The sequence below is a fragment of the Hibiscus syriacus genome, unplaced genomic scaffold (genome assembly GCF_006381635.1).
Source record: "Hibiscus syriacus cultivar Baekdansim isolate YM2019G1 unplaced genomic scaffold, ASM638163v2 tig00110683_pilon, whole genome shotgun sequence".
NCBI lineage: Eukaryota > Viridiplantae > Streptophyta > Magnoliopsida > Malvales > Malvaceae > Hibiscus > Hibiscus syriacus.
The window spans coordinates 630,249-650,612 of record NW_024062823.1 but is presented as its reverse complement, the minus strand read 5'-3'; the positions used below and the strand labels follow the sequence as shown (position 1 = coordinate 650,612).

General features: G+C 33.0%; 1 pseudogene; it reads right to left on the bottom strand.

The window, feature by feature from the left end:
• Positions 1 to 12,527: 12,527 nt before the first annotated feature.
• On the bottom strand, positions 12,528 to 15,073 carry LOC120138333 (annotated as a pseudogene).
• Positions 15,074 to 20,364: the final 5,291 nt, after the last annotated feature.

The following is a 20,364-nucleotide window of genomic DNA, read 5'->3' as shown; positions in this document are numbered from 1 at the left end:
GAAAAATGAGAAAGCCATTTCCAAAGTTTCTTATTTAAATCTTTTTTGAAAATGTATTGTTTTTGAAAAGTAAGAAAATGACTTCCAAATTTTCTAACTCAGTAAGCCATTCGGGCCATCAGTAAGTCTTTTGAGCATGATGCCTAAATCCTTCGGGTCATCTATAAGCCTTTCAAGCAAGATGATAAGTCCTTCGAGCCATATGTAAGACCTTCGGGCAGGATGTTTTCATATGGTGTTCACAAAAAATTGAAAATAAAAGCTAAAAAGTGAAAGAAATAAAAAACAAAAAACAAAAATAATAATAATAATAAATTCCTAGATATGATAATTAATGGTAGATGTATTCTTTTCAGGTTCATCATTTGTGAGGTTGGAGCTTGTCGGATGAGAATATTTTCAAATACTCATAGAGGCAATCCGTTAGATTGTAAGATGAGAGGACGAATCGGTGAAGGATCAAAGAAGAACCCTGGTGTGGGATCAAGCTTGAAGAACTGGAGATGGAGACTCAGCCAAGAAAAGAAGTAGGGATGACATCATTTGTAGTGAAGATTCAACTCTTACATAACACAAAGAAGTGGATCAACATTTCCAGGAGAAGAATTCATGATGAGAATAACTCACAGATCACTGAGAGGTGAAGCCAAAAATTTTCTTTATATCTTTGCTTCATTACCGTTTCACAACAATGAGCAAAGAGGGACATCTGAAATCACTATTTTCATTTCACTATTATTATTTTATATTATTATTAATATTGTTATTTTAAATTAAAAAAATGCAAAAAAGAAAAAAAGCAAAGTTGCCCCCTATAAATCCTGTGAATTCTGCTCGACCCTGCTGCCTACACCAGTGCCTAACACGCCGTTTGCTTGCTACCGTCATCGGGACCAGCGTCTGACCCACCGTTCACCTGCCCAAACCCACATCAGAAATCACATGCAACACAAGAAAATAAAAAAATGAGATTTCTATTTTACAGATGTAAAAATCAGTGGGTTCTATAAAACACCAAAGAAATTGTAATATAGGGGGCTCTAGGTAGATTAAAAAAAAGATTGCAACAGAGCTCTCCCATTTTTCTTTAAAAAAATTAATGTAGTGAGGGATCTTTTTCCCTCATTTTCAAAAGTAATACAAAGCAAGATATTCAAAGTTTTTATTTTCTAGTTTTCATTTTTCTCTTGTTGCATGTTATGTTTTGAAGAGAAATAAAAGAAATTCGGGTAAAAGGGGTGGTTAACTTAAGTCATTTAGGTCTGCGTATCGTCGAGGGTTTGCCAGAGTAGTATAAACTGAAAGGTCGAGTCTTGGTTAAGGAGGTGTCTAATGCTTTTTTAGGCGATTTTCGGCTTTGATTTGGGTCTAGGCGGGTTGATCGGTTGTTTAGGTTTTTTAAAGGTACTTTTAGGAACTTCGACCACCGTGGGTGGTGGCCGGAGTGGTGATGTTGGGTTTTGGTAGGGTTGCCGACGAGAGGGTAAAGAGAGAGGTTGAGAGGAAAATATGATTTTTTTTTGTCTGTTTAGGCTAAAAATGAGGCCTAAACAAAAAAAGTAGGTTTTATAGTAGAAGTTTAGGGGTAAATTTTGTTTTAGTCCCCCAACGTTCACCGTGTTTTGGCACTTTGGTCCCTAATATTTTGTTCTTTTATTTTATTTCAAATGTTGATACCTAATCATATGATTTTACCTTTCATTGTTTGCTCCTTGATTTAACTATAATGTTAGGTATAATCAAATTTTAGTCCATATACTTTGCTTGTATTTTCGCAGTTTGGTCATTTTTTACTTTATTTTAAATTCAAATTAATACATTGTTTTTTATTTCCCTTACATTTTAGTCACCATTACATGACATTTTTTTACGTTCGAGACTTATAGTATAAATATATATTGTACTTGTTGTTTACATTACATTAGATATATACATTGAAATTAGATGCGATGTTACCAGGAAAAAGATATAGATACAAGTTTCTTTTTTTAGTTTGATTTTTATCTTTCTTTTTTCTTGATTTTAGTTGTTATTTCTTTATCATTTTTCTTTTCTATATTTTTTCAATTTGTTTAAGGTAATTTTTTTCTTCCTTATAAAAAATATATATCCCATTATTTCCTTAAATTTTGTAATTTGTCTCATTTTTTATTTTATTTTATTTTTGTTCATGTTTCCTTGTTTATTTGATCCATGTTTCTCCTTGAATGATTTCTTTTCTTTATTCCTTTAGTTTGTTATTATTAATTATTTTTTATCTCTATTATTTCATAGCATTTTTATCAATTTGTTATTTATTATTTGATTAATTTTTTGTATGTTACATTGACTTTCTTAAATTTTCGTTTATATGATTTCCTTTTCCTTTAATCAATTCTTAGATATAATATGCTTGATTTAGATTAGATGCTTAGATTTTAGACTTAAAGTCTCCATCTTAAGTAGAATTACACTTAGTCTTTAAATTTAAGGAATAATTCGATTTGGCTCTCACATTAAAATGTCCTATGGTTTTCATTGATTGTTCATTTCAATAATTGGTTAAAATAAATTAAGATTAATATTAGAGCCTACATTTCTAGGTTTAGTCCTCTAGGTTCTTTAAATTACATAAATTGACACTTTAGGTTAGGGGAAGCCTTAATTAACCCACCTAGCTTAATTAGGTTCAATAATAAAATGATTGATTGTGTTTAATTTTAAAGGACAAGGCAATGCTGATTTACCAAGGAGTTAATGGCATATCCTCCACATTATGCTCTTGGGTGACCGCTGGTAATTCCCGAAGTAGATGGACATCCTTTTCAAAACCCTTCATTTTATTTAATTTTGAGGCAATGTCCAATTATTGGGCACAATAATTGATCTCCCACATTCATGCTTGGGGATGAATATTATTGGCTTCAATAAACGAGTACCCTCTTCAACTTTGCATCCATAGTGATTTCTAAATTAAATAAAACTTCTAACTCAAAATTTTTTATTTTTTAAATAAAGGATAATAGACTAGGTACCAATTTATGGGCGTTGTGGGGGTACTAATCCTTCCCAACATGTATCTAACTCCCAAACCCGATTTCTCATTTTTGCAGACAAAATTTGGTACTTTTGATAAAATAAAATGTTTTATTAAAATCACCCAATTTTTATGGTTTTCCAATCGCACCTTAAATGTTGGTGTCAACTCCTCACATTTAAAAGAAAAAACCCTAAGTCATACTACTTTTCCCTACCCAGGCGAATAATGGTAACGATATCATTCAATCATATATAGGTTCTCATAATCAGTACTTCAAATTTTATATTTATAGCTCATATTTTAGATTCTTATCTCAATGTATATCTAAATAGAATGCAAGGTACGTGATTCAGACGAGTATGCACAATAAGCATTCCAGTTGCCAGCATCAGAAATATGCACTCGAAAATGCATTTTTTATCTTGCACCAACGGTGCTATATGTACACAAATGTACCATATCAATATCAGTAAACAATGATCACTCCACCTTATGGCATGCTAATTGTACCTACGACTCTCAATGCAACATACAATGGGCTTTACGATAAATTCATGTCATTTAAAAATCCAACATTTCCAATCAATAGCATTTTCAAACATCGTTTGACAAAACCAGTGCATTGGGCAGTTCATACTCGAAATCATCCATGATTAGAATACATATATCAGATAAAATACTTTGGGTAATTCCTATCAAAGAGCCATGGTGACTTTGTTCCATGATACGATGCATAAATAAATTGAAGTTTATGTGGATAACATGGTCACAAAATCTCAATAGAAAGAATAATACCTTGTTAACCTCAGAAAACTCTTAGAAAAGTTGAGAAAGTTTCAATTGAGACTTAATCCAGTGAAATACATATTTGGGGTGGCTTTAGGAAAATTGCTAGGTTTTGTTGTTAGTGAAAGAGAAATTGAGGTAAACCCATATGAGAATAAGGTAATCCAAGAACTTCCTCCTCCTTGTATACAGAACGAGGTCCAAGGCTTTCTAAGAATACTGAACTACATCGCCTGATTTATTTTACAATTGATAAATAAATGTGACATAATCTTTCATCTACTAAGGAAGCACAATCTTGATGAGTGGGATCCTGATTGCCAATAAGCCTTTGACAAGGTCAATACTTGTCCAATCCACATGTATTAGTGCCACCCAATTCTAGAAAACCTTTGATCTTGTACCTATTAGTATTTGAGAACTCCATGGGGTATGTGTTAGGGCAACATGATAAGTCTGGAAGTAAAGAGAGAGTCATTTATTACCTCAGTAAAAAGTTCACTGAATGTGAGTCAAGGTATTCTTCGATTGAAAAGTTTTGTTGTGCTTTGGTTTAGAATGCTTGAGGACATAGAAAATACATGTTATACCACACAACATGGTTAATTACAAAGTTAGATCCTATCAATTATATGATGGAAGTAACGACATTATCTGGACAAATGACTCGGTGGTAGATCCTACTCTCCAAATATGACATAGAATATTAGTCAAAAGACTATTAAAGGAAGTGCAATCATATATTTCTTAGCAAATCGAGCCACAGAAGATTATGAGCCACTGAAGATTACGAGCCACTGAATTTTGACTTTCTTGATGAAGACTTAATGTGCCTAATAATGAGTGAGGACGTATCACTAATTGGGAAGGTATGGAAAATGAGGTTTGATGGGGCATCAATTACTATTGATATGATCTAGGGTTTAGGGTTTAAGGTTTTGATCCTATCAAATATTTGATAAAAGCAATCATTGCATCTCTGAAAGGAGATCATTACCCTTTCATTGCTCGACTTGATTTTGATTGTACCAATAATGTGGTCGAGTATGAAGCTTGTATCATCGGACTTCGCGTAGCTATATAATATGAAGTCAAATAATTGAAAGTTCACAGAGATTCAACATTAGTCATTTATCAACTTTGTGGGAATTGGGAAATGAAAGACGCCAAATTAGTCAAATACCATAAACTTATTCTTGAATTGGTAAGAGAATTCGAGAAAGTTCTATTTAACTACCTCTTGCAAGAAGAAAACCAAATGGCATATGTATTGAAACCTTAGCATCTATGTTTAAGGCGAATAAGGAAGCTGATATAATACCAATAAAAATGAGCATATACAATACTCTGGCTAACTGTTACACTATAAAAAAAGAAGTAGATGGTAGACCATGGTATCATGATATTCTACTGTACATCAAACACCAAAATTATCATGGGGGTAACTGAAATTTATAAAAGAACAATTAAAATAATGGCAATGGGTTATGTCCTAGATATAAATATTCTTTACAAAAGAGCAAGGGACCAAACATTAATCAAATGTGTGGAAAGTAACGAAGCAAAAATGATAATTGAAGAAGTCCGTGAAAAAATTTGTCATGTACATGCAAATGGACTCACAATGTCGAGGTAGATCATGAGGCAAGGATACTTTTAGGCAACTATGGATCAAGATTGTGTTAGTTATGCTTGGAGATTCCACAAGTGTCAAATTTATGGAGATAAAATTCATGTTTCTGCTTCACCATTGCATATCATGATTGTTGTGGCTATTTTCAATGTAAGGCATGGATGTTATCGGACCGATTACACCAAAGGCTTCCAAGGGCCACGGATTCATTTTTGTAGTCATTGACTATTTCACTAAATGGGTGGAAGCCGCCTCATATGCAAATATGACTAGGTCGACAATATGAAAATTCATAAAGAACGATGTCATATGTTGATATGGGTTTCCAGAAAAGACCATCTTAGATAATGCTTTGAATATGAATAATACAATGATGAAAGAAGTGTGTGAACATTTTCAAATCAAGCACAACTCTTCACCTTATCTTCCTAAGATGAATGGGGTAGTCAAAGCGACTAATAAAAAATCAAGAGGATTGTTGAAAAAATGACAATCACTTATAAAGATTGGCATGATAAATTGTCTTTTGACCTGCTTGTGTACACACATACATGGAGTAACATTACATTCATTAGTTTACGGTATGGAAACATTGTTGCCAATAAAAGTCGATATTTCATCACCTTACGTCCTAATGGAATTAAATTTAGAAGAAGTTAAGTGGGTAAAGGCAAGGTATGATTAATTGAATTTAATAGAGGAGAAAATATTAAAGGCAATATGTCATGGTCAAATGTATCAAAGAAGAATGACCCGAGCACATGAAAAAAAAATTGTTCGAGACAATTTTATGAGGGTGGTTTGGTGCTAAAAAGATCCTCCCACTACAGATAGACTTTTTAGGAAAATGGATGCCAATTTGGGAATGACCATATGTTGTGAAAAAAGTTTTCTCTGGTAGAGCTTTGATTTTGACTAAATTGGATGGTAATGAATTACCTAACTCTGTAAATTCATACTCAGTTAAGAAGTATTTTGCATGAAGAAAGATGTCTAAGATGAAAAAAGATCAAAGGTGAAAATCTGTAAAGGCCTTTTGGCTAAAAAAAGACTTGGGGCACTCCACTGAAGTGACAGGCTGAGTATCTAAGGAGGTAGTTATTTTCTCCAACCATCTTCTAAGTTAAATATTTAACTATATGAGTGAATTATCATTCAAATCGTGACATTGTTGAGTCACCTAGCAATTCAGTGTTTACTACACTATGGTTATCGAGTCAAGAGATAATTGTGATGAGATAAACCCCTAATATAAAAACATTACTTGGGGCACTCCACTAAAGTGACATATTAGGTAGTCAAGGAGTTAGTTGTTTGCTTTAACCATCTTCTAAGTTAAAAGCTTTAACTTTACAAGAAAGTTATCATTCAAATCGTGACATTGTTGAGTCACCCGATAATTCGGTGTTTGCTCTATTGTGGTTGTCGAGTTGAAAGATAGTTGTGATGAGATGAACCTATAGGTCTAAAAAAGGAAAAATTTAAAATTGAAAACCAAAAAGGGCTCTGCGACTTAAAGAAAGAGAAAAAGAGGGTTCAAGATAAAAACTCATAAAGACAACTTGGTCATGATTGTGTTTAGGAAATCTCTATGAAAATATAGTAGAAAATGAAAAAGTTTCCATGCTTTCATATGACTTCGAATTATTCAAGCTCTATTAGGTATAAGCAATGTTCAAGAAGATTCTCAGACAAAACATTGGAGTAGTTCGCATACTTGATATCTGGAGCACCTATTATTTACCCTTTTTTTCTTCTATCTCTTAAAGTTATTTGTGACTTGACTTGCATTAATAAAAGGAAATTTTCTACATGTAATTATCTTTCTTTTAGATTTTTGTACATCATAAATTACTGTCAATTAATTTATTCTGGCCTTACATTAATTATGCACATTTCAAGAGAAGAGGTTCTATAGTATTACTCATGGTAAAGACTTTAAATAATACTGAAGGAAAATTCCCCCGTAAACATGGCTCTTAAAATTTTTGAAAGTACACGGGAAGTGAAGTAGGAGCAGGCAACTAGAATAAAAGACGAGGAAATCGAGATCTCTACATATAAAAGCCAAAAGAGGCCAACTGATTGTAGAAGATGGAGTTGATGAAATATTTTTAGGCATGACATAATGCTCTTAATAAGAGTTCATAAATGCATTTCATTGCTAACGATAGGAACACATTTTTTAAAGACCGAGTAAGCTCTAGTGTTTCTTTGTTATGGAGGAGTAGAGCAAATTTCCAAGATCGAATAAGCTCTAGCGTTCCTTTGTTATGGAAAAGTAGAAAAAATTTCTAAGACCGACTAAGCTCTAGTGTTCCTTTGTTATGGAGGAGTATAGAAAATTTCCAAGACCAAGTAAGCTCTACCGTTCCCTTGTTATAGAGGAGTACAATAAATTTTCAAGATCGAGTAAGCTCTAGCGTTCCTTTGTTATGGAGGAGTAGATCAAATTTCCAAGATCGAGTAAACTCTATCGTTCCTTAGTTAAAGAGGAGTAAAGCCATTTTTTAAGACTGAGTAAGCTCTAGAGTTCCTTTGTTATGGAGGAGTAGATCAAATTTCCAAGATCGAGTAAGCTCTAGCGTTCCTTTGTTATAGAGGAGCAGGGCAAACTTCCAAGACTGATTAAGCCTTAGTGTTCCTTTGTTATGAAGAAGTAGAGCCATTTTTTAAGACCAGGTAAGCTCTAGCGTTCCTTTGTTATGGAGGAGTAGAACATATTTTTAAGACCAAGCGAGCTCTATCTTCCTTTGTTATGGAGGAGTAGAGCATGTTATTCAGTATTTGAAGATGTCTGGACAAAATTTGTTATTTTAGGTCTTTGCCCTATTCCTATTTCTCAGTAATGGACAAAGAAGGGTAACTATAATTACAAATTTTGTTCGGGCCCAATACTTAGACCCATATCTATTTCTCAACCCAAAACTCAAAGGAAAACCATTGCCCATCCCTTCAAAAAAAATAAAAATAAAAAGCTAACAGAGTTTCTCTCCTAGGAGGACTTTTCCACTACCATATCTTAAAAAAAACAACTACCATATCCCATCAAATCCAATATCCCACTACAACTCAACTTTCGCCATCATATTTTTGGTCTCATACATCCCTATTTAAACCCATTTTCACACCTTGCAAAAGGACAAATTATTGGCTGGGGGAGGAAAACAAAAGCACAAAATTTGAAGAAGAATTTTTTTTGAAATGAAGATAATGAACTCAATAAATTCGGGGAAGTAAAACAAATGCATTCTTTAATTCTTGGACGAGCTAATGTTCAACAACGAATTTTCAGGCTTGAAGAAATCCTTGATCTCTTTGAAAATGCATTTCATGAAAATTGCTTTCATTTAAAAAAAATTGAGGCAATGTTATTTTGTTGTGTCAACTAAAAGAGGTAGTGTCCTAAGTAGCTGGATTAGGAACTTTTTAGTTGTATATAACAAGGTGACATCATTTTCAAATTATGTAGGCCTACTTTTTAAATAGGTGTAAATATAAATTGTTGCTTCCAAATGAGATCCACTATATTTCTTTAGAAATTGCATCCATGTGTGAGGTTAAAATTAGGCTAAATTCGTATTCGTAATTATTGAAAAATGAACATCATGTATTTTCTAAAGGTACCAATTTTCGGGCATTGTCGGGGTGCTTTAACCTTCCCACACGTAATTGACTCTCGAACCCTATTTTATATGGCTTTAAACGTACATCCAATTTAAAGGTATTCGATCGTACCTAACCTAAAATGATCGATGGCGACTCTCATTTTTTTTAAGAAAAAAAGATCTGTCGTGACTATTTTCGAACCACCCAAAAATGGTTTCGACAATGGAAACACACATAGACTAATAATGAGTGTGTTTCTAAGGATTGTTCATACAAAATGATATCCTTTTTATATCCAAGTATTTTTTCGGAATATGTTATATATATAATTTGTCAAGAAAATCAAGACAATGCTATTTTGTAAGGAGAATCTATGAAAACGTGTCTTGACTAACAAAAAGTGCATTTTTTAAGATTGTTCGTGCTAAAAAATACCCTTTTAAATTTTTTTCTAAAATTCATCATAATTTAAATTCATAATTGAATTTGTAAGTTTCAGTATTTAGATAATGTGTAACTATTTAGATATCGATTTTGATCGTTGTAGGGGTGCTCATCCTTCCTCATGTGTAATCAATTCCCGTATCCTTTTCAAAGTGAGTTTCTAGTTAAACACAGATTATTTTTTTATTTTATAAAATGTTTTTTCTCAAAATTCTTTTAAATAATATTTTTAGATATTCAATCTACCTAACCCAAATGTTTATGAAAACTCCAAATTCATTTGTTTTTTAAAACCCGATCATTTAAAATTAATTGTATCACAGTTCCGACAAGCATATTTCTGTTTTTTAAACATTTTAGGTTTATATTAATTTTAAAATTAATAAAATTAAGTTTTAGTTTCTCAAATTTTTATATAAATACTTCTCACGTCTTTACTAATTTTAAAATTAGATAAATTAAACGTTTACTGCTTTTATATATAAATACTTTTAAAATCAATATCAATTTTAAATTTAGGTAAATTAAATCATATCTCATAATTTTTAAATTGGCGAATCGAGATTTAAATTTCGACCCTTATTTTATTATGGTTTATATATATTTGGTAATTGAACTTGTCATCTCCCTCCAAGTTGAAACTTAATATTTATTCTCAAGTTTGTACCTGAATTTTAATTTAATCATTATTCCAGTATTTTTTAATAAAGACAAATTATACCCAAGGTCACTTAGTTAATGAGTTTGCTATAAAGAGGTCACTTTCTTCTAAAGTTTATAAAAAAAAAATCATTCAATTTAGATATTATTACAAATACAACACTGACAATTAAATATTAGATGAGAATAATGGTGTAGCCTGATATAATAATATTTTTAGTCCTTAAAACTTATAAAGTCTATTATGTATGTCTTAATTCAAAATAATTCAATAAATTTAACACGTCATATTTAAAAAAATTAATCATTTTAGTCTTGTTCTTCTTATATTATTTTTTCTGTAATAATAACAGTTTAACAATAATTTGTTGCTACTTTAAACAGTTATCCAACTATTACTTTTATTAGATGAGCTCACTTGGTTTGACAATATAATAAAAAAAGATTGGATTGATGTAATTTTTAAATGCAAAGGACTAATTTTGTTGAATTATTTTAAATGACGATAAAATTAACAGAATATATATTTTTAGAGACTAAAAATATTATTATATCATAATACATGAGATATCATATTCAATTTTAAAAGTAAAATAACATATTTGTAATAATATTTTAATTGAATGATCTGTTTGTAACTTTTAAAAGAAATGTGACTTATTTGTTACTAAACCCATAATTAAATAACATTCAGTGTAATTTACCATTTTACAATGATATTAATTTTGACGAGAGAGAAACACAAAATTATATCATATGCAGATGATTATATCAACATACTTTTTTGTTTAATTAATCTTAGGTGATTATAAGTTATAATATTTATTTTAAAGACTTTTAATTATTTAACAATGAACGCTTAAATACATTGTAATTATTGGTGTTCGAACTCAATACTTCTAAAGATAATAATCATCTCCGTAACAATTAAATTCACTTAGTTCATCCGTACTTAGTCTTGCTTCAAACATTTTCATGTTATCAAGGTATTGATATGATGAATTACCCGTCCAGCTCAGTTGGTAGAGCGTAAGGCTCTTAATCTTGTGGTCGTAGATCGAGTCACATGGTGGGCAATTTATAATTCAGAGGTCTCTCACGGAAGTTGCTCTCAACCTGGTGTTTGGGGCAGCCTACTATCATACCTCCCCCTTACCCCATGGAATAAGATTCAGCTAATTTTTAAGGTATTGATAGGATAAATTTTATTTATCTTATACCCATTTCTACGGTCCCCAAATTGTGGGTAGAGGAAGCCTCAAAAAGCGAAGGTCGAGCTGTAGGTCACTTGACCTGCACCGTTGGTGGCTGACTGGGTTTTTTTCTTGATCAAAGCAGATCAGCTCTCCTTCTTTTTATCCAATTGTTGGTCGAATCGGGCGCCCCGGAACGTCGAATTAAATAGGTGCCCGGGTTCTCTTTCTATAACCCTTTTGATATGATAGGCCCGGCCGCATTCCCCCTATCCCTTATGATTAGGGGCGGGATCCAATGCGCCCAAGAACGACCAGTCTTGTGGTGTACGGAATGTACGGACTTTGCGAACGTCCCGCGCGTCCCCTTTACTAATAAGAGAAAGAAAGCCTATATATATATATATATATATATATATATATATATATATATATCAGTTTTTTTTTTGTGATGGTTTATGTCACATTTTCTTCGATTAATCATCATCATCTCTAATTCGTTCCGCACACTTGTAATACAGCAGGAAATCTTCTGGTGGTTGAGACTAGCAATCAAAGAGATTAAATCAAACCAGAGAAGTTAGCTAGAGACAAGAACCTAATTGGAATCGTTTATTATTATATTTATGCAGCCAACGGTTATTGAATTTGAAGTCCTTGGCTAAAGGCTGAAATTTGCACGTCAAAATAGTCCCACTAATCATTTTAAATTCCATTAATTTATTTTAAAGTTAGTCAATTTAGTTTAGAGTTATTGATTTTTTAATAACTAAACGGAATAAAATTATATTTATATTTGAGTCCATCAGACTGGATTTTCAAATTTGGTATGACAATATGTTATTATCATGTTTTAGAGAGGTGAAGATACGAATCATACAATAAAATAAAAAAGGAAGTCACGAAATTTGTGAATAATCGCATTGTAAATCTTATCATACATATATTTAAAAATAGACAAGTGATATCATAGTAATTTTTTAATGGTCTGACTTTATGTCAAGCACTTCAGTTATTAGGGAAGATAGAGTGTACAATCATATGACGATAATTTGAGAGAAAATATCATATCTTGAAGAGGTGAGAATATATATATATAAGAAATGGCGTTACACTGTTGTATCAAAAAGAAAATATTACCTTATTTGTGCCAAAATCAAGAATTGATCTGCAATAAAAAAAAGGATCAAACGATAATTCTTTTGCTGCATATAATGCACAAATAGTATTGTATAACTATCATCAGTACGTAAATTACAAGGAAAACGGGATCATCTGTACTGCGTTCTACAGAAGAAAATTAACAAAAACTAACCAAAAAAAAAAACATCACAGATTCTAATTGATCAAACTCTTTCGTCTTGGATCTGTAATTTTAATCTTCCAATGCTTATCTTTCAACCCTGCATCTTTGGCCTTCTTTCTATCCCAATCCAACTCAATCTTTCTTCGCTTGGTTAACCCACAAAAGTTCTGCAATTTTTCATCCATGGCGTCATAGAAGTTCCACCATCTCTTGTGAGCTGCATCGCTTGCATAAACATGATGATCCTTTTTGTTCCAGTTACAATCATAGTCCCTGTAACAACGCCAAGGCTTCAACCCCAAGTAATGTATGGAGTAAAGCTTCGGTGGATCAGCTGCAAATAGCTGGTCCTTTAAACCCCTTTCTTTTGAGTCATTAGACCAAAAATTCTTTAGGAAATTCACTCTCCTCGGCATACGATGCCACCATACGAACACTTCGTTCAGAAAACCTTGGTCCCCTCCATTGTACGAGAAGATCTCTTCACGTTTGTTCATTAAGAGCTTGAACGTGCAGTTCGATGGCTCGATCACCATAATGCCCGAATTGAATATCCAAACGTCGTTGCCCGTTGCTGTCATTTGAGGGAAACTGAAAAGGTGGTCAAGGTTTCGTAACACCATGATGTCTGCATCGATGAATATGACCTTTTGGTAATCTGTAAGCTGCCACAGCCTGAACTTGCTGTAGTTGTATTCGTTGTATGTGTGTTTTTCGGCTCGAGGGTTTCGAATTCTCTTTATGAACCAGAGCTTCCATCCGGCTGCCTTGAGAGCGTCGCGCCTCGGTTTTGAGACGGAGTCATCGAGGAGAAGGATGAGGTCGCGTTTGGTGCCGGTTTTTAGGAGACTTTGGGCGAGGGTTATCGCGCCACAAACGTATGTTTCCGTTGAATGTAGCACTGTGGCATAGGCTTCACGTTTTGTGTTCCCTGTTGCATGTTTGATCTTGGCGATATCAAACACTTCGTCATTTCCTGAAATTTTATATTCATTTTCTTCTTGTTATTGAACCATACAAACAGCTAGTTAAAAACACTCAAAAAGCATATGTAAATAATTAATATTTGAAAATTTAACAGGTGAAATCACATAATGATAACCCTGATTCAAGTCCTTACGTTTGCATGTACGTATGAATTATCAATCAATTAAAGAAGCTTTGAACATATACGATCTTATAATTATCTCAAGTTATTCAATATATATATGATAACTACTACTTGTTTTGGACTTTGTGAGCAAGTAAGGTCAAATTTAGAATTGGTAATTGGAAGTTGCTAATTATATTAACATCAATATCAATGATCCAACTAATCCGTATGTTAATTCCTACTCTCAATTATTTCCATACTATTAGTTGGTTAATTCCTACTCAATTATTTCAATACTATTTTCTTCATCCTTTCATTTTCCTCTGCCAACTTTTGTTGTTCAAGTCAACTGGTTGCATAAACCTCAGTATGTATAATTTTTTTAGCAGAAATGGTGTAGAATTTTGAAAGCAAAGGATCTTACCTCGGCCCCATAATGGCAACGCTAGCTTGCAGGAACCAATAGGAAATGCAACTTTTTGTTCTAATTTTGCGACTTCTGGTTCATAGTACCACCACTCCCCTTCCTGTTTCACCAAATCATTGCACCTAAAGATCTCCAGCATGGGCCTGCATTTGCTCAAAAATACCACTTTGGTCCTCCAATTCCAACCCCTTTTCCCTTTCTTGGCCGCCAAGTTTGCTGCTATGAGATGAACTTGAAGCCTGAAAACCTCCCTAGCCCAGCCATCCATGGGATACTTGCACGGTAGCTTCACCACCATCAAGTCCAAGTTCGGGTACTTATCGAATTCCGGCATCGGTATCTCGGGGCATTTCGGCACCTCACTTTCTTCTTCTTCATCAATCCATTCAGGGAACAGACCTTGCCATTTGAAAAGCTCCGAGACTCTCGAAACTGATCGGAATCGTTTCCCCGTGTTTTTTCCACTCACTAAAGTCCTCAGCTTCAAAGTTAACCATCCCAATCTTCAATCCACCACCAAATTCATCAACAAATCTCGGCACATCTAATATGTTTAAATTTCTCTTGGGCTCCAGAACTGCCACCATTTTCATCCCTTTCTCCAGCTACATAACCAAATTGCATCAAAATTAAAGAAAAACAAACATCCTTGATTATATGATGAATAAATATAACTCAGCTTACCTTACCTTGTGATGACACTCAAGAAATGAGCATCGAACAGCCGACGCTGCATTCTGGAAATAGAGAGAAGAATTTGGTCGCAGAAGAAGAGCTCCATAGATAAGCAGAAAAAAGGCAATAAAAACCAGGTTGATCTTGAGCAAAGCTTTTGAAGGTGTTGCCTTCATCATCTTTTGAAGACCAAGTCCCAACTCCCCCATGTCCTCCCTACCTCACTGCAAACACAATATCTATATTTATACGCATATGCAAATATGATTATAATAATCATTCAACTTTAAAATATTGAATTATTGATGATTAGAAAATTAAAAGGATTTTGAAGGGTTGGAGAGCTTAATGAACTAACTAGTATGACAAAATTTGGAGTAATATTAAAAAGAAGTGGGACCATTTAAAAAGCTCCATATGTCGTTTCCTTGTGTCATGAGTTTTCTTCCCTTTTGAGACAAAAAGATCCAACGGAGGTGAAAGATTTACCTTCCAAACCGTCCTAATTTTTCTTGATAAAGTGGGTAGATTAAAAAGGAAATCATACACGGAAAGTATCTTACGTGTCTCATTAAAAACTTCCGCAACCTAAATGAAAAAAAGAATACACACAGATTACATAGAGCAGAAATTCAACACCAAAACACAAAGGGGACGGGAAAAACACACAAGTCAACCCACCGAGCCAAATTCTTCATAATGCAGTAAATCACACTCACTTTCACCGAAGGAAGATCCAAAAGGTAAATCCAAAATTTCCAACAATAACCAATTTGGCCATCCCATCCGTTACTCTATTATTCCGCCGAGACACATAGGAAACATCGATTTGCATTCTTTCATTGAATTAAAATTTTAACCTTTTCTAAATAATTTTAACGTAATAAATAAACAAACGTAAATAACTTAATTTATTAGTAAATAAATTATAAGAGGTGGTTTCCTCTAAGTTACTACTTATAATCTTAAGTTCTCAACCAGTTTCATCCTTATACTTTTGGGTTTGTTATTATCAAATATAATTTTAACAATCATGTATAAATTATTATTTTAGTAGATAGTAAATAAAAATTTATACGTATTATCGTTAATAATTAGGGGATGCTTAAGTGGTTAATATGGTCACCGATCGAATTGAATTAATCAAAATTAAATTAATAAATTTTTTATTTAATCATTAATCAAACCGAATGAAGTTTATCTATTTCAGTTGGGTTTTGGATTAAACCATTTTTTTGTAAGTTTTTTAGTTAGGATAATTTAAGTTTAATAGTGTGTGTGTTTTTTCATCTGAGTTAAAATTTGATTGAATCTTGAAGACTTTATGAGTCTAGTGTGATTAAAAAATAGTTGAGTCTTGGTTCTTAACATATTTTTGCTTAAAAAAATATGTAATATATATAACATATTTAATATTTAATATTTAATATTTTTGATTAATATGAGTAATTAATCAATTTTTAATCAAATTAGTTGATAAATGAACTTTGTAAAATTTATTAATCGTTAATCGGTCTAACATCTAATTATCCGATCAATTAACTGAAATAAATTTTGATTCGATCAGTTAATTCCATTAAAATTGAATAATAAACACCTTACTAGTAATAAACGAAGCATAAATACCTATTCATTCCTTTAGAATAAACTTGTACCTTTCTTTTTCATTACAAATATATATTTTTAATTTCATTATTCATTTTCTAATGTAACTACATTGATTGAGATTGCTCCGACTTTACGCTAAAAGGGAATAATCATTTAGTCATCATCTTTAGGCTATATTTTACGTAATATTTATTCTAAATACTCTCAATAATTTGATAACGAAAGCTCAATCACCCTGCTGCAGTTCTTGGTGTTAGAACCCGTGACCTCTAAAAATAACAACAATTATTTTAACCACTGATGTAAATAGATTCGTGTATCTTTAGGCTATATTTAATTTGAGCATATGAAAGGAAGTAATAAAGACAATGCAAAGGTTAAAATAAATAAATAAACATACGTGATGTTAATTTTTTTATGAATAATTAGAATAGGAATTTTATATTTAGGGTTGTTGAACAGGTCTTTCAACAATCATTTAGTTGCCCTGTCAACGTACTACATGCAATGAAATGTCCCTTTTAGAGGGTAGGCAAATGTTAAATTAAATGATATTATGCATAATAATATGATCGACTGGCGTTACCAACATATGCTTTCCTATTAGCAGTCTGTCCCTTCTATCAAACTATCTTAATGATTTAATGGATCCTTTAGGTTGCCCATCGTATCATAATAACAAATTCCATATTATTTAAAGGCCAGTTAATAAGAAGTTTATATTTTAAGTTTATTTATATAATTATCTTTGAAAATTAAGATTCAATAAAATTTAAATTTAAATCTTAAAATAGGAACTTTTGAATCTTCATAAATTGAGGTGTGAAAATGAAAATGTCTGCATATTATATGGGAAATAAAGATTCCAACATTACCTTTTTTCCCTCTTTTGTTAGAAGATCAACACTAATTGTCATAACGTTTCCCCATGGGACCCGTTAGAGCGATGAATTTTAGGTTTGAAAACATTTTGATTTTTGAATCGCCACCTACCATTAAGTTAGGTAGGTTGGAAACCTTAAACGTCTGCGTTTTACCAAAGATTCATTTTAAGAGTTCGGGAGTCGGTTACATGCGGGGAAGGGTTAACACCCCCACAATGCCCAAATTTTGGTACCTAAACGATTATATATTGTTTAAATATTGAGAATTACGAACTCGAAAATATATTTAAATTACTTTGCAGTTAGAAGACTTTCCCATAGATTCCCCCCACAAACGATGTTAATTCGTAATTTTTTGAAAAGATAAAACAAAATAAAACAAAACAAAATAAAAGTGAAAAGCGGTGAAAAATACTCGAAATAAATAAACGCGAAACAAAGAAAATTGTCGAATATAAACAAACATTTATGAGATAAAATCCTTGACAAGACACCTTCCCTTGTAGTTGGGAGATGTCTTCGTAGATTTCCCTCACAATGAAACTTTCCATTTATATATAGTTACAAAATATGTAATATATATATATAGGATTTAATCATAAAAAAACAGTACATATCCAATTACAAACAACAAAAGAAATAACCATATTCTATAATTTTGGGGAGCAAAATGGTACTAATAGAAAATTTAAAGGATAAAATCAAATATTAACAAGCCAGAGCCCCAACGGTCATTTTAAACAAATAGAGATACTAGAAACATAAATCACCAATAAATAATGTCTAAGGACTAAAATACACTAAATCAGAAACATGGAAGGGTAAAATAACAGTTAAACCCTAATACAATAATATGGAAAATAGTGACTAAAATGAAATAACATAAAATAAAGTACCAAAAATAAAAAAAATAAAACACAGAGATTCAGGGACTAAATGTAAAATACGGCTAAAAGTAAAGGGACCAAACATAAATTAAACCAAATATATAACATGCATAAAATGGGTAAATTACAAAAAGGTCCCTACAAATGACTAACATGCAAAAAACACGCTAAAATTAAAGAGATTAAACTGAAATTAAACCAAATATTTAAAGGCATAAATATAAATGAGAAAATTATGAAAACATTCCCTATACATGACCATTATGTAAAAATGCGCCAAACCTAGGGGGGACAAATGCGTGATTTACCCCAAAACTTTTCTATAAATATCAACATTTTTCTTTTTTTCCATTTTTCATTTTAATTAGATTTTAGAGAGAGAGGGACTCCCCTCTCTCTAGAAAATTGGTGAGCAGCCAGTGCGGTACCTTCGCCGGCTGTCAGGTCGGCCACCGTCACCGTCTTCGGTGGCCAATGGTTACCAAATTACATCTGGAGGTTTGTCTCGGCCTCCCCGTCTCGGATCTGGGGTCGGTTTTGTAAGAATCAACACTGTTTGTCGAAAAAAGGCCGAAAACCATTCGATTTTCTAGGACTTCGATTGTCGCCGTTTGCCTTTGGATCGGGTCGATATTTAGATTGTTGTTCTACATCATCTCCTCAACATCTTCATCGTTCAGATTTGCGAGATGACTCTCCGAACACTGGAGATGGGCTCGGTCGACTGGTAAGAACTCACATTTTCTTTTTCATTAATTTTCTGCCTTTTTATTCTGATTGGTTTCGAATATATATATATAGAGAGCTAGGTATTAATTTGAAAGAAAAAATAAACGAGAAAATTGTTTGCATATTTCTTCATTGATCAAAAAAATGGGGGAAAATCCTGTTACAAATAGGATTTTTTCGAATCCAAAGGCCTCTTTTTTACATTTTCGGGTTCCCTGTCAACCACTCAAAAACCAAAAAAAATTGAGACCCTCTGATCTTTTTTTTTAAACCGAGGACCCCCTCATTTTCTCTATTTAATCTTCCATGGCTTGTGTTGATGGATACGATAAGTGATTTCTATCACTGTTTGATGGATGGGTTGATTTGGTTACAGGCAGTGGTGACAGTGGAGCAGCATCAGAAATTGGCAGCGATAATAGTTAGGTTTAGGGTTTTAGACCCTAAATGGGTCAGGTTAGATCTACTGAGTGATTAGGTCTGTTCGGGTTTCAGTTCGGATCAACATTTAGTTCATGATCTCTATTGGATTGTATTAGGGTCTTGTAGTGGTTGTTGGGCTTCATTTGTTGGCTTTTTGGTTGGTTGGGTCTTGGGGCCTTTGTATTGGGCTCTGGCCCTGCAAAATATAATTGTTATATTAATATTATTAATAATAATAATAATAATAATAATATTTTTTCTACTTAGACAAAAACGGGTGTCTACAGCTGCCCCTCTTTGCACATTCTTGTGTTAACAAGAATAGGGCAAAGATGAAAAAGATAACCAATTTTTTCCGGTTCTTTTTTTGTTTTGTTTTGAAACTTGATAGTGTTTGGTGTTGGGGACGACACTGCTCATACGCGATGAAGAGTTCTGGTCGTCTAAGAGTGACATGCCTCCTACGTGATGAGGAGATCTGGTCGGGGGATGACACTGCTCATATGTGATGAAGAGTTCTTAGCCATCTTTAAAGAGGGTGATAACTCGGTTCCTTCGCGATGAGGACGGCTGGTTATCTAGGGATGACACGGCTCCTACGTGATGAGGAGGTCTGATCGGAGGATGACACGGTTCCTATGCGATGAGGATGGCATGCCATCTTTAGGGATGATAACATAATTCCTACGTGATAAGGACTCCTGGTTATCTAAGGGTGACACGACTCCTACGTGATGAGGAGGTATGGTCGGGGTATGACACGGTTCCTACATGATGAGGACTGTAGGCCATCTCTAGGGATGATAACACGGTTCATACGTGATGAGGACAGCTGATTATCTAGGGGTAATAGTTTCAAGGGAAACCGACTCAAATATGATGTTTCAAGAGAAAGACTCAAAGATTATAAATTTTGTTTTAAGAGAAACAATTTCCAAGACTTTTGTTTCAAGAGAAACGTCTCAAAGATGGTCTTTTCTCCAAAAGA